Raw genomic sequence first — 13519 nt, 5'->3', positions numbered from 1 at the left:
GGGAAAGGACATTGAACAGTGTTTTGGGGTTCTACAACAAAAATGACACATCATTGAAAACCCAGCACGCGCTTTTACACCAAAAAAGTTGTGATACCGTATGTATGCCTGTATCTTAATGCATAACAAGATCATCGAAAACAAACGCAGGGTGATTTGTGAGTACGGCGAAAATGCGGTTAACTAGAATTATGTTCCAGTAAGCGGAGAATAACAAGATTTAAATGGGTTCTCGTTACAGGACAAGTACATACATGAAAACCTTAAAGCGGACTTGGTGGAACATGTGGAACTTCACACACAACAAACCCAATGGCGATGCACACAATGACCCCATGACGACCAGTATTTTTTTTTTATTTTTTTTATTAAGTTTAGATTTTATTTTTTTAATGTAAATATATCCTACATTATTAATTTTAGTATTTAATTTATAGGGTGGAGATACAATAGGAAGTTTATTTGGCTAGGAAGGATAGGAAGTGATCTTGACCATCCATTAAGTTAATCAAGGGTTAAGATTAAATCAGGGAAATTTAAAGGAAGAAAATAGGCGCGTGAGTTTGTTCAAGGGCATTCTAGTCAATCCAAGCCAATAGTTTCTCTCTCCTCCAATTCCCCCCCATTTTTTAAACGTTAATAACTCTTTCATACGACATTATTTTTTTATAAAAATTGCACCAAAAAAAACGAGCGTTTTTTTATCTTTAAAACGAGTATACTATTGCTATATTTAAAAAAAAAAATTTAAACCCAGTTGCATAAAACGCAATAGAAAGACCACGTAAAACGCAATGAAAAAAAAAACCTAAAAAATGACATTTTTCTAAAACGCAATGCACCAAAACACAAAGAAATGACTTATTTGTAAAACGCAATGGCCAGAAAACACATAGAAATGTCTTATTTGTAAAACGCAATGGCCAGAAAACACATAAAAAAGTGTTTTACCTAAAACGCAATGCACCAAAAACACAAAGAAATGACTTATTTGTAAAACGCAATGGCCATAATACACTTAAAATGTCTGTTTTCTAAAACGCAATGGACTGAAAACACATAACAAAGTGTTTTACCTAAAACGCAATGCACCAAAAACACAAATAAATGTCTTATATGTAAAACGCAATGGCCAGAAAACACTTAAAAATGACTCATTCTAAAACGCAATGGACTGAAAACACCTAAAAAATGTGTTTTTCCTAAAACGCAATGACTAAAAACACTTAAAAATGTGTTTTTTTTCTAAAACGCAATAGCCAGAAACCACATAAAACTCTCTTATTTCTAAAACGCAATGGACACATAAAACTGTCTGTCACTATGAACTGTCTGAATTGTCTACGAATTACTGTCTTCGAAATAAGCCAATTTCTGGAAAATTAATTTTTTATGCGTTTTTAGTGCAGCTCAACCTCAGCCAGGGGCTCTGCCCCTTGGACCCCGCCAGGGGCTGCCGCCCCTGGGACCCCGCTACCAGGGGCTGCCGCCCCCGGACCCCCGCAAAGATCGTAAAACGCAATGAATAAATCAAAAACCCAGATCATGAAAATGAAATTAAAGGATTTCTTACATGGATTGAAGCCGATTTCTTCATCAATTGACGAAAATTGAATGATAGAAACACTTATCAACACTCGAATCGAACGAATCGAGTGATTATCTCCAAAATCACCGGAAAAACGAGATTTTTTTTATGAAATTAAACTGGGTTTTCTTCAAAAAAAAGCTGAAGAACACGTTGATCGGGTTCTGAATCATTGATTGGTGATGAAAATCGCACTATAATGTAGTGATTATTGAGATAGAAAGTGAAGAAATAGTTGAAGATGGTGGGTTTTGAAAATGGTGGGTTTTTGAATTTACTGGGTTTTGAAAAAGGAAGAAGAAGGAGTTGGATTGACTAAAATACCCTTTCTCTTTATTTTAAAATTTGCCACATGTAATAATCCTATGGCTTCCTATCCTTGCTAGCGAAAATTAACTTCCTGTTTAATCTTTTCCCTTAATTTATATATATTTATATTGAATATTATTTAACAAAAATAAAATTAAAAAAGAGAGGCTCAGCACCCACACCCTAGGCCCATTCCTTTGGTAGGGTGATGGCCCCTCGAGGACATGACTGCCTATGTAGAGGTCCATCCCCAAGTGATAAGGCTAATGGGAGGGGTGTGTGACAAATGACAAATAACCGATAATTCCGTACAATCTAATCACTATTTTTATTTCATAATCTCATTCATTTAGCGTAATTTAATTTCGTAACTGGGTCGTACATTAGATAACAGTGTTAGGACAAGTAAACAAAACTGTAACATATGTTGGTTTTCGTCGGGTGCTCAAAGTTCAGTTTAGCCTCTTTTGGTGATTTTGATTTTAGTTAGTGTTTCTTGGGTTTGAAATATTGTTTGTGAGAAAAATAACTTGGAATCTATTTTTTAGGTTTCAAATAATTTGGGCTATACATACATGTCGGATTTGATTCTAAGTTATTGATTTTATATATTAAAAGTTTTGATTTTTTTTTTATTTTTTTGTACTTCATCATCTTCAATGACAAGAAGATGAAAATAGTCAATTTTTTTTTTAAATTGGATGGTCCTAGGAAGAAAACAGTAATAAATGATACTTAGGAGGACCAGTTTCATAATTTTTACCACACCAATGGGCCTGCATATGTAATTTGCTATTTAATTTTTTTTTTAACGACAAATTTGTATCACTGACGGACTACTGAAGTATAATCGTGTCACCAGCGGAACCATCCGATCATATCTATCCCCACTAGGCATAATGCCTATTAATGTGCACAAAATGCAACATATAAATTACATCAATAATGGCTTAAAACTAACCCTTTTTAGTACTAATGTTGGAAAAATTGTGCTTTTGTCTTCCTTTTACATTTTCAGGATTAAATGAGCTCAAAATAACAAAAGAAGCAAAAAGACAGCAAAATCCAACATAATTACAAGAAAAGGAACAAAAGTGATATGCCGACCCTACCGACAGCAGCTTCCCAAGCAAAACAAAGAAATCAGAAGACTGAACATGCCCCGTGCTCAGCGAGCACGGGGCCGTGCCCAAGAAGTAGCAGAAAAGACAAACCTATAGAAGCTTCTACTGCCCACCACGGGGCCGTGCCCAGTGGACACGGGGGCGTGGTCAGAATGTTGCAGGCGCATTTATTGTAATTGCGAATTACAATTAATGAAGAGAGAGAGAGTGTCAGACGGACACGGGGTCGTGCCCAGGCTTCTGTTCAGCCTATAAATAGGAGTGCTTGGAGCCATTTCAACTCATCCCTTGGCACACCACCTCTCTCACACTTCACCCACCACCCACCACCATCACAACACCATCATCCACCACCATCATCCATTGTCCATCATAGAGTGTGTGAGTCGTCTCGGGATCCAAGATTGATCGTAAGAGTTCTTGACAATCAAAGGCCATGTTTGCCTAAGTCTCTTACATCACTTGGTGAAGAAAAGTGTTTAGTGTAATACTTTTTATTTTTAATCTTTTGCACTTTTTAATTGGTTTTGTATTAATGACTTTAATTACTAGTTTCTTATGTTGAAGGTGATTCTTCCTTATCGTTTATCCGTGGTGTCTTGGCATTATTTTACTGTCTATATAAAATAAAAGATTTTCACCATTCATATCTCCATGGTCTATATGGAGGTATGTTGGCTACCTGGTCGGGCGTTAAGGGAACGGTTTGGTAAGAGTCTTGCCATTGTTCAGTGTATAGATCCTGCAAAGGACCTGGGTCAAATTTAGTAGGACCTCCTTCAATACCCAAAGGTATTGGATGGCGGGGGTCCAAACTCTTTGATCCCCTCATAAGTTAAACTACTATTAAAACTTTAACCCAGCTACTTAGTACTGTATCCCTGCTGACTCAGACTACTTAGCTGAGGGTAACGTCACCTTCAAAAGAGGGGCCTACCACATTATGCATTAATAACTTAATTAATTATCTTTCAATAATCCGACCATTCAGAATTGTATCCTTGCTGACTCAAACTACTGGGTTGAGGGTAACGTCGTCTTCAAAATAGGGGCCTACTACAATAACTAAGATAATCTCTTAAACAAGTGCAAAAGTGCGAAAATAATCAAAGGTTACACTAACACACGAGTCGGATCCAAGTGATTCATCTTGTCTATCTGTTTTTACTTTTACTTTTATTTTCAGCATTTTAGTTAGTTTTATTTTCTTAGTTTAAATTTTTTTTCTAAATTTTGATTTGATTAGACGTTGAGGATAAACCGGTACTAAAAGCTGTTGTGTCCTTGGACGACCTCGGTATCTTACCAACACTATACTACGTCCACGATGGGTGCACTTGCCCATATATGTGTCTAGTGTTAGTAAATATCGTGTTAGTAAAAAGGTCCTTGGACGACCTCGGTGTCTTCGCACGCATCAAGTTTTTGGCGCCGTTGCCGGGGACACAAGGATTTTAAGAAAGCTTAAAATCGACGGCCTAATCAGTTTTTCAAAACCTTTTTAAAACCGCGCGCACATTTTTCTGCATTTTAGTTTAGTTTGCATTTACAGTAGCCTGAACACGGGGCCGTGTTCACTGAACACGGGGCCGTGCTGCATATTTTTAGTTAGATAGATACAGAGTCTGAACACGGGGCCGTGCTCACTGAACACGCCCCCGTGCTCAACGAGACCAGTAACTTTAATTAAAACGCCCAGATACAGACCCTGAACACGAGGCTGTGTCTAGCTTCTGTTTCCGTCTTTATTTCTGTTTCTTTGGTCCCGAGACTCAGTTGTGGTCTGTTGAGTGATTCTTATGGATCAATACTCAGGAGGCTACAACTACGCCTATGAGGAGGATGATTATATGAGAGACTATTGCACTAATTGTGGAAACCCGCATTGGGTACAATATTGTAACTTATTTCAACCATCCACTTCATACAACTATTATGAGGAGCCCAGGTACGAGCCAACGACTTCATACACATCCTATGAAGACCAAAAGTATGAACCTCCTCCCTCATACTCATATTTTGATGAACCAAGGTATGAGCCTTCATACTCATACTTTGAGGACTCAAGATATGAGCCACCACCTTCATACACTTATTATGAGGAATCATGGCGTGAACAACTCACCTCGTATGAGTACTATGAAGAACCAAACTACGACCCTTATCCATCATATGCTTACAATGAAGAACAATGGTATGAACCATCTACTTCATATGAGTACTATGAGGAGCCAAGGATCGAACAACCGGATTCAAGTTTTGAGGATCCCGATCCTTACTCTATCACTGACATAGCCGATAGGATAATAGAAAAACTTAAAACTGTGGAACGTTGCATAAAAGAATCTCGCGCAAGGGAAGAGGAGTCCCGCGCAAGAGAAGAATTAACTAAAGAAGCGATAGTTGAAGAGTTAAAAATGGAAGAACAAATAAGTGAAAAAACCAACTCATGAGTTAAACAACGAAAAAGGTGAGGCCAATAATGTTAAAATTCAAGAAGAGTCTAATTTTGAAGAAATGAATCTCTTGTCACCTTCTTTCGAAAATCATTGTTTAGTACCAACTCATGCTAAGTTTTTAAAAGAGCTAAACACTAACACTAAAATTGAAGAAATGGTAAGTGTTAAGTTAACTAATGATCAAACTTCACTAATAAAAGAAGATCCTTTTGAAATAAACATTACACCGGTTCCATGTTTTTTTCAAAATTCATTTATTAGTAATGTCACCATTGATAACGATCTTTGTATTAACATAATGCCTAATTACATTTTCGAAAAATTAAGTATTAGTGATTTTGCTCCACTTCAAATACCCATTTTTCTATCTAATCGGAAGATAATAAAGTCAATCGGTGTAGTTGAGGACGTTTTGGTTCAAGCAAATCAAATGGTAGTTCCAACCGACTTTGTCATCCTCGATGACGCTCCTCTAGTGCTGGGAAGACCTTTTGTAAAAACTCATGAAACCTTGAAAAACTTGAAGTTTAATAATCGACCTCTTCAATTAGGGGCATTCAAAAGGAGCATCAATCTTGAGCGTTCAATGAAATATCCTTTTGGCAATAATGGCCCCCTAATTGAAGATGAAGATGAGCCACCCGATACAAGTGAAAAAGTTTACCACTTTGTTGAAGAAGAGGTCGCCATAGAACAAACCTTTAAAGTTCTTGATCTAGATGAGCCACAAAATAAGGAGTCTCCTAAAGACCCACCCATTGAGCTCAAAGAACTCCCAAAAGGTTTGGAATATGTTTTTCTAGACAAAGATGGTAAATTACCTGTAATTATTTCATCTAAATTAAGTAGCTTAGAAAAAGAAAAATTAATTAAACTTCTGAGAAAACATAAAAATGTGATCGCTTGGAAGCTTGTAGATATTAAAGGAATAAGCCCTTCCATGTGCACGCACAAAATTTTAATGAACGATGACTACAAAACAGTGATACAATCACAACGAAGAGTAAATCCCAATGTGCAAGAAGTGGTTAAAAAGGAGGTCATCAAACTACTTGAAGCCGGACTAATTTATCCTATCTCCGATAGTCCATGGGTAAGTCCCGACCAAGTAGTCCCAAGGAAATGAGGTATGACGGTAATAACTAATGAGAAGAATGAATTAATACCAACAAGAATCGTCACAGGATGCAGAGTTTGTATAGGTTATAGACGATTAAATGAAGCAACAAGGAAAGACCACTTTCCTTTGCCCTTCATTGATCAAATGTTAGAACGATTATCCGGTCATAAATTTTACTGTTTCTTGGATGGTTTTTCAGGTTACTTTCAAATTCCAATAGCACCTGAAAACCAAGAAAAGACAACTTTCACATGCCCCTACGGAACTTTTGCTTATCGACGCATGCCATTTGGTCTATGTAATGCACCTGCAACATTCCAACGTTGCATGGTGGCCATTTTCCATGATATGATAGAGAAGACAATGGAAGTCTTCATGGACGACTTTTCTATCTTTGGAGATTCATACGACCAATGCCTCGATAACCTCAAACGAATGCTATCCCGATGTGAGGAAACTAACCTCGCCCTTAACTGGAAAAAATGTCATTTCATGGTAACGGAGGGAATAGTACTCGGTCACAAAATCTCGAGCGAAGGAATGGAAGTTGATCGAGCAAAAGTGGACACTATTTCTCGATTACCTCCACCCTCCTCCGTTAGAACAATCAGAAGTTTCCTAGGGCATGCCGGATTTTATAGAAGGTTTATCAAAGACTTTTCAAAAATTTCAAGACCTCTAACAAAATTACTTGAAAAAGATTCGCCTTTCATCTTTGAAAAGGAATGCAATCAAGCTTTTCTGACCCTCAAGGAAATGCTAGTCAATGCACCTATCATGATAGCGCCCGATTGGAAACTACCTTTCTAAATCATGTGTGATGCAAGTGACTTTGCTGTTGGAGCAGTCTTGGGACAAAGAAGAGAAAAGCATTTCCACCCAATTTATTATGCTAGTAAAACACTTAATGATGCACAAGAAAATTACACAACCACTGAAAAAGAATTACTAGCTGTGGTATTTGCTTTTGATAAATTTCGTTCTTACCTTGTTCTTTCTAAAACTGTAGTCTATATAGATCATGCAGCTATCCGATACCTATTCAAGAAAAAGACGCAAAACCACGTTTGATCAGGTGGATTCTACTCCTCCAAGAATTTGATATTGAAATCAAAGACAAAAGAGGAGCAGAAAACACTGCGGTAGATCATCTTTCACGCCTAGAAGACCCAGCTTTGGAGGCAACCAGGGACGAACAAATCAACGAAAAATTCCCAACAGAGTCCCTGGAAATGGTGGAAAGTAGACAAGAAACATGGTACGCCGACTACGCTAACTACTTAGCTAGCGGCATAGTCACCAAAGGATGGCCACATCACCAAAGAAAGAAGTTCTTTGCTGATGTAAAGCATTACTTTTGGGAAGACCCTTATCTTTTCAAAATGTGTGCCGACCAACTCATCCGAAGGTGCGTACATGGCAGCGAAGCACGAAGAATTCTCCGCCATTGTCATGAAGGACCATATGGGGGACATCATAGTGCCGCTAGTACCGCACGAAAGGTATTTGATTCAGGATTTTATTGGCTGACCATTTACAAAGATGCACAAAATCTTGTAAAGACATGTGATGCTTGCCAAAGATCAGGTAATATTTCTTCCAAAAACGAAATGCCTCAAAATGGCATTCTCGTTTGTGAAATTTTTGATCTGTGGGGACTCGCTTTTATGGGACCCTTCCCACCGTCAAAAGGAAACAAATATATACTTGTGGCAGTCGATTACTTGTCTAAATGGGCCGAGGCCGAAGCACTTCCAACAAACGATGGAAGAGTAGTGGTAAGATTTCTGAAAAAATTATTCTCTCGTTTTGGAACACCTAAAGCATTAATAAGTGATAGAGGTACCCATTTTTGCAATCACCAACTCGAAAAAATCTTAACAAGATATGGGGTCTATCACCGGGTCTCAACAGCATATCACCCTCAAACAAACGGACAAGCCGAAGTAACTAACAGAGGTTTAAAACGAATACTTGAAAAAACCGTAGGTTTAAATAAAAAGGAATCGGCTGATAAATTAGATGATGCTTTATGGGCCTTTCGAACTGCTTATAAAACCACTATAGGCACAACCTCATATAAGCTCGTCTATTGAAAAAGTTGTCATTTGCCAGTAGAAATAGCTCACAAAGCCTACTGGGCAATAAAAAATGTGAACCTAGATTTAGAAATTGCAGGTAAAAATCGATTCTGTCAAATAAATGAATTAGACGAACTAAGGAATTATGCATACTCTAACTCAGTAATTTATAAGGAAAGAATGAAAAATTTACACGACAAATACATTAAACCTAATGAATTTCAAGTAGGAGACCAAGTTCTATTGTTTAATTCACGACTTCGATTATTTCCGGGTAAACTTAAATCTAGGTGGTCAGGACCTTTTTCCATTACCCATATTTTTCCTCACGGTGCAGTAGAAATTAAATCTCGAAATGGAATCCCATTCAAAGTCAATGGCCAACGGCTGAAGCTCTATCGAGGATCCATTGAGGATGAGGAAAAAGAGATCTCGCTTCAAACGGTCAACGAATAAAAAGCATCCACATCATACCTTGTATGTTACGAACAAGTGAGTACACATCGAAACCGGTAAGTCTTCTAACCATGTTTCTGGGAAAAACGGGCACTCACACGAGCACTAAAAAAAATTCAAAACTTTGCTCGGCACGAGGCCGTGTCCGCTGGACACGGGGCCGTGTCTGCGCAACTGTCGGGATAAAACCCTCTTTTCACAACAGTTACATCATTCCACACGCCCCGTTTCCTCGAAAAAGCTCTGGTCCGAAGCGATTTTCTGCAGATTTTCGACGTCTCTTCTCGTTCTAACAACATCAAGGTATGATTCTATCATCATTAGTAGTTAGATTAGTTACTTGCATGTAGTTAAAACATCAAAATTTGGGGAAAAATCTATGGTTCTTGAAATTCATCCGGATCGAACCTCAAATTTTTGAAATAATCTGTTAGCATTAGTTTAGATTAGTATAATGGGAAGTAAATACACTTGTATTGTTGATAGATTTGCCCGATTTCTCACAAAAACCTCAAACCCTTGTTTTTGAACCGAAAAAGATGAAATTGAAGGGGTAAACGGTTTGTTTTGGGAAAAACGGCACTTGGGGTTTCATTTTCGGGGGAAACCGCTCCTATTTGGCCAAAAATTTTCAGATTTTCGGGACCGGGTCGAAAAATGAAATTTTTGAGTAATAGTCGCCTGGACACGGGGTCGTGCCGGCTGAACACGGGGCCGTGTCCAGATAATTGTTTGCAGTTTTTTCCGAAAATCTCACTGTTTCATGCTAACTTTGGGTGTATTCTTTCAGATGGCGGCGAAGTTCACAAGGTTCAACGCAAATGAGCTCGATGCTAGGGCCAGATATGACATACTTCAAACAAGACCCGAAGAATACCCAAAGCAAGCATGCACGGACCTCTTAGCCATGGTCGATCAACTTGACCGGTTCAACAACCTCGTTACCGGACCACTAAGGATTGCCCTAACCACTCGACTTCGATCCGTACACGAGTGCACTTTGGAGTTCTACAGTACTTTCACCTTCACCTCAAGGTGTGACTCGTTTGACAATGAGGGGGTTGCATTTCGATGTGGAGGGACGAGATATTCGATCTCTATGGCGCAATTCGGGGCGATAGTGGGGCTATATTCTGAAGAGGATTCGGGAAATGAGGAAAACACCAGGGTAATGCGAGAGTTGGACGAAAACGCCCGCCAAGCCGCATGGGCTCAGATTGGTGACGGGTTCTACAATCCGAGCAGCACTAAGAGTACTAAGCTGAGGGATCCGCTTTATCGCTACATTCATAGGCTCCTCACTTACTCTCTTAGTCAAAGGCATGACAGCAGCGGCGTTGTTGGGTTAAGAGATTTGGTAGTCCTTCACTGCATACACAACCGAAGACACCTCGATGTTCCATTCCTCCTACTCCGAAACATGCATCATAACCGGCTTGCCCATGCATCAACCCCTATCTTCTATGGGGGATGGGTGTATCGCCTCTTCAAGCACTTCACGCGCATTCCTAGGTCTTTTGAAAGGAGACCATGGTCGGGACGTGTCGATGTACACATTTGTCGCGCCATGAACCTAATCTATGAGGCGGAAGATGGATCGGTAAGCTTTCAGAGGATGCAAGGCCATGCATGGAACCCCCAAGAGGCGCTAGTCCTTCACGCTCCACCTCCCCACTACCAGTATCAACCTCATGGTGATCCAGATCAATCCTCCTCACAAGGAGGTGGTTTTCCTAACTTTCAAAGTTTACATGATCTTTTGCAGGAAAACCTTATGTGCATCAGGAACACCTACAACCATGCCAACAACACATACCACCGAGTCGGAGCCATTGAAAGAAACATCACCGATATCCAAGACGACATCAGGAGCATCCGGGAGTATATGGCGGGTCATGGAGGAGATGAGGGGGAGGACAGTGATGATGCCATGGACTAGGCGGGTGGAGCAGGAGTAGGAGCGGGTTATTGGTAAACCCACAGGTTAAAGTCCCTTTTTTTCTATCGAAACAATTGACGGCCTACGTGCCGAGTGTTAGACAATTTACTTTCCTTGACTTCTTTTTATTTTCTGCTTTACTTTTGTTTTACTTTATGGTTTGGATGTTTAACTTGGTAATTTAGGACGTTTGGTATTGCTTGGTGTGGTATTTACTGATAAAACAGGTACAAATGAGGCTTATAGTGCTAAACATTAGCACTACTAAAGCCAGGGCAGGACAACCGGAGAAAAGAAACCTGTTTTTCAGCCTTGCAGACAGTCCACACGGGGTCGTGTCCAGCCGACACGCCCCCGTACCCACCTCCCAGACCTGCTGTTTGTTTATTTTTCTGCAAATTTTTGTCAGACACGGGGTCGTGCCAAGCCAATACGCCCCCGTGTCCACCTTCTGTAAGTTTTCATTACTGGCACCTGAACACGTGGCCATGTCCGACCGATACGGGGTCGTGTCCAGACTGCCAGTAACATAAAATTTTGCTTTTAACACCATTTTACACATCCAATCAACCTAAAAACTTGTTTTTCGGACACATTGAGGACAATGTGTAATTTAAGTGTGGGGGGATGCTAAAACCTTGAATTTTGCAAGTCCTAATAACAAGCCTTACACAAAACTCTGTTGGAACCGCTAATCACCCCAAATTTTTTTCAAAAATTTTCAATTTTTTTACTTGTCTAAGTTTAAGTTGGGAATTCAAATTCTAACAAGGTTATATTTTTATAAATTTACAACCGATAGCGTCGTGATAAAAAGAACCAAAATAAGAAAATTATGAAACGGCTTGACAAACTTAGTTAAAATTTGATTATATATACTTGATCACATAAAACCCCATTCCCACAAAAGTGAGTTTTGAGCCTTTGTTGAGCATACAAATATACATCTTTACACTAAATGCTCATTTTTCGTTTCTTGTGTGAATAGCCGCTTGGTTCTTACGACTCTAGAACTTGCCACGACAATTCATTCCCAGTCCTTACCAACTTAAACCCAAGTAAGTAAATTATGGAGGTATTAGGACTAACCCTTTTTTCTTTCAACACCATTATTTTCATTTTTTTTACCTACCCAAAAATTCCCCATAGTTAACCCATTTGATCCTAAACCTTTTCATTCTTAACCCAAAAACCATTTTACCCACCAAAACCCCTTCATTTTTAACCATTTATTTTAGTAACAAAGCTCGGTTTTCGGGTGACTTCCTTATCGAATATATATATATATATATATATATATATATATATATATATATATATATATATATATATATATATATATATATATATATATATAGGGTAATGCTAGACAAAAAACCCTTAAATTTTTAGAAAACTCTGGAAACTCAAATCTCCCCCCATTTTTACCCAACCTCCCGACATTTTTTTTTTGAAAAAGATAACACATGTAATATACATGTTTTAAAGTGTTTTGGGCCAAAAAAAATAAAAAAGCGCCAAAGGGATTTTAAAAAAAAAATAAACAAATTTCAGCAATGTCCGGTTGCCTAACATGTGTTAGGCACAAAAGACAGAAATTGCTGATTTTTTTTTTTAAATCATCCCTTCGGCGCTTTTTTGATTTTTTTGGCCCAAAACTCTTAAAAACATGTATATTAAATGTGTTATTTTTTTCAAAAAAAAATGTCAGGAGGTTGGGTTTTCTAGGGTTTTTTATATATATAGGGTTTTCTATATAGCCCTACCCTATATATATATATATTTGATGATGAAGTTGGAAATAAACAAACAATGCTCCTCAAACAAAGGCTTGTTTGTAAAAAAATTCTTCATTAAAAATAAAAAGTCACAAAAACAAAATGTTTTACGGGAACCGACGCTTTTTACGCCTTTCACCCTTTTCTACTAACCACTAACCCAACCACTCACCTTTAACCCAAGCCTAACCCTTCACCCAAAAAGTCCTCTTAATATTTACAATGGTATAAAGTTAAAAAGGAGGAGGATTGATTGCTTGGCAAGCTTATGGTAGGAATAAGTTCCATGCCGCTCTCGAGTGATTCACTAAAAATACATCTTCGGCCGAGTGTGAGTGATTTCCCCCGTGAGTTATGTGAACTTGTATATAAATGGAATTTTAAAGAGGTATGCTATGCCTTAATAAATAATTTATCTTATGAAATGTTTTTAATAAATCATGACGAATAGGATTGTAAATAAATAAAAATAAAACCTAGACGATCTTGGAAAATCCCGACACTCTATGACAAGCCCAAAAACCTTCTCTTCTACCCATTCCATTTGGGAGTGAATAAAGCCACATTATAAAGAGTTTTGCTTGAGGACAAGCAAAGATTCAAGTGTGGGGGTATTTGATTTGCACAAAATGCAACATATAAATTACATCAATAATGGCTTAAAA

Source organism: Helianthus annuus, chromosome 7 (assembly GCF_002127325.2).
Source record: "Helianthus annuus cultivar XRQ/B chromosome 7, HanXRQr2.0-SUNRISE, whole genome shotgun sequence".
NCBI lineage: Eukaryota > Viridiplantae > Streptophyta > Magnoliopsida > Asterales > Asteraceae > Helianthus > Helianthus annuus.
The sequence above is the reverse complement of the archived record's forward strand: the minus strand, read 5'-3'. Positions refer to the sequence as shown.